At 44.9% G+C, this 2,542-nt stretch overlaps 1 long non-coding RNA gene across 6 annotated transcripts in view; it reads left to right on the forward strand.

Moving 5' to 3' along the window:
• LOC116072536 overlaps positions 1-1,966 on the forward strand; it is a 20,315-nt gene extending 18,349 nt beyond the window's left edge. For all 6 annotated transcript variants that reach the window (XR_004111501.1, XR_004111498.1, XR_004111503.1 and 3 more), the window contains 2 exons: positions 1,103-1,201; positions 1,751-1,966. This is a non-coding gene — a long non-coding RNA (uncharacterized LOC116072536). The remainder of the gene's footprint in view (positions 1-1,102; positions 1,202-1,750) is intronic.
• The last annotated feature ends 576 nt before the right edge of the window (positions 1,967-2,542 follow it).

The following is a 2,542-nucleotide window of genomic DNA, read 5'->3' on the forward strand; positions in this document are numbered from 1 at the left end:
GGGTGAAGATACAAGTACATATTTCTCCAAAGGAGACCTAAAAAATTCCCCAGATTTTAATATTGCCATCAGACTGAATTCTTTAAACACTAAAGAAGACTAAACACAGACATCTGTTGATTAGACTAGCCAGTGAACTCTGACCTGACCGTGAACTCTGATGGTGTTCGCCAAGGAGCCTTCGGTTGCAGAGCTGGAGCCTCAGCACCAGCAGTCTCATAGTTATCTGTGTGAAGCGGCTGCTCCCGCTCACCCCTAGATGACTCAGGGTTCTCGGAACAGGCTGTATAGACGGACTCGGGCTGACTTACACAACTGCTGCCTACGAGAGGAGATGTCTCCTCTCCTTCCTTTGTCTCATGGCCACGGTTGTCCATCAGATCCCGGTCTGGATGTCAGTCCTGTCACACTCCCTTGGCTGTCACACTCCCTTGGCTGTCACACTCTCATGGAGGAAAGACATCCCTCCATCTGTGACGTGACATCCATTTTCCCTCACGAGATGTTAGAAGTCATTAGCACTGGCTGAAGAAGTGGATTAACTGGAGAAAGAGAACGTGGGTTTCACAAGGCAGTCTGGTAACAGCATTCAAACAGAACAGTGTCCTTGGTTTTAAGGCTGGCTGGCTGTGTTAGGCTACAGTAGAGCGCTCAAGGTGGGAAGTTCAGCCAATAACAAGTTCCTTCCATAAAGGCTCTGAAGCCTTGAAGTCCAAGGCTGGGGTGTGGCCAGGGCTGGTTTTCCAAATCTTCTCCTCTTGGTTTACAAATGGCTGTCACATGGCTCTCGTTGTGTGCACACTTTCCTCCCGTCTCTTCTGATAAAGTCAAAGACTTCGGAGCATGGCCGTCTTTTTGATCCTATTCCACTTTGCCTTCAATATGATGTCAATGCATTCAATTATTTTTCTCAGTATTGTGAGAACATACTTATGGAAGGCAGGGTTTATTTTGGATTCCAGTTTGGTAGTATCGTGCACCATGGTGTGGACGGCATGAGGGCACGGGTGTGAGGAGCCTGATTGGATTGTATTCATCGGCAATAAGAGAAGATTGATGAACACTGGGGCCACACTTGCTTTCTCCTCCTTGTTCCACTCAGGACTCCTGCCCATAGGAGGGTGTCATCCATGTGTAAGCCGAGCCTTTCAACCTCAACTCAATCTACACACACCCTTCTCAGAGGTTTCGTCCTTCGTCGGTGAGTCTAGATCCTGTCAAACTGATAATCACTAGTAACCATTACATCCTTCATTTACAAATGCAGTTTTGTTGGGGGTAGACTTTCCTATGTGTGTGGGGACCCCGGTGTACTTCATTCTCTAACACCCGTGTTGACTGATAGCATATTGTCCTTTTACTGGCCAAGCCTGTGACTCAGTGCAATGGGGAGCTATACTACCATTTCCATTTTGCTCAGCTTCACAGTATAGGGGCTTTGCAAAGGGATTAGGAAATGGTTGTTTTGTTAAATATTAATGGGTTTTCAGAGACTCTGGGCTCAATCTAGATGAGGATAACAAAGAGGGCATGCTCATTTCTTTTACCCTAAGAAACACTTGGATATTTTCATCATTCCTTCCAAAACACCAGCTTTGTCTCCTCCAGCAATGTGAACACTCAAGCATAAACACTCTCATTAAGGACCCCATTGTTCTTTGCACACAGCACAGGAGACCTGACAATAAAGTCTAATGATTTAAACAGATCATGTTATAGGATGTGATTGATTAACATGTGGCTTACCTAGGAAAGCAGCTAACACTGGAGAATTCAATTCTGCTGAGTGGCGAGCTGTGACTTCTTGCTGATGAATGGCTTTCCAGAGTACTTTCCATTTACAAATATGAAACAATAAAGATCAGGTACAAAGATGCTCATTTTTCAACCCACAGAACTCTTTGGAAGCATCTGTGTCTCCATTATTTTATCTGGAAAGCTGTATCAAATAAAAGCATGGAACTGATTTTTTTTCCTTGCTGTTGTTGTTTTTAAAGATGTAATTTCCCACAGATTCCTGGATGAAAGCATGTATAAAACGTTTCCTTTGTGCTACCGTGCAAAAGTTCGTCATTCAACAGATGTCCGGTATTGCCTCAGGCTGGTTGGTACAGTGTGTGATGGTTCATCTTCATGGTCAACTGGATGGGATTGAGAGTCCCCGTGGGAACAAACCTTCAGGCTTGTGTGTGAAGGAGTTTAGGGATTAGGGCTAAGTGAAGACAGAAAACTCACTGGAAACTTGGAGGATTGCATGCTGTGGGAGGGATTTCAGGGCTGAATAAACTGGGCACCCACATTCATTGCTCTCTGCTTCCTGACTGTGGATGCAATGTGACCATTTACTTCCTGATGCCATGCCTTCCTCAAAACCAATGGACTGGATCTATCCTCTTAGAGTGTAAGACAAAATCCACCTTCCTCTCTCAAGTTGCTCCTTGCTAAATATGTAGTCACTGCGGGGAGAAAAGTCACTAATACAAAATAATGTGCCGGTCTTTAGGGGGACCCAAATATGCAAAGCATGGCTGTTTTGACAGGA

This window comes from Mastomys coucha, unplaced genomic scaffold, assembly GCF_008632895.1.
Source record: "Mastomys coucha isolate ucsf_1 unplaced genomic scaffold, UCSF_Mcou_1 pScaffold23, whole genome shotgun sequence".
Taxonomy (NCBI): Eukaryota; Metazoa; Chordata; class Mammalia; order Rodentia; family Muridae; genus Mastomys; species Mastomys coucha.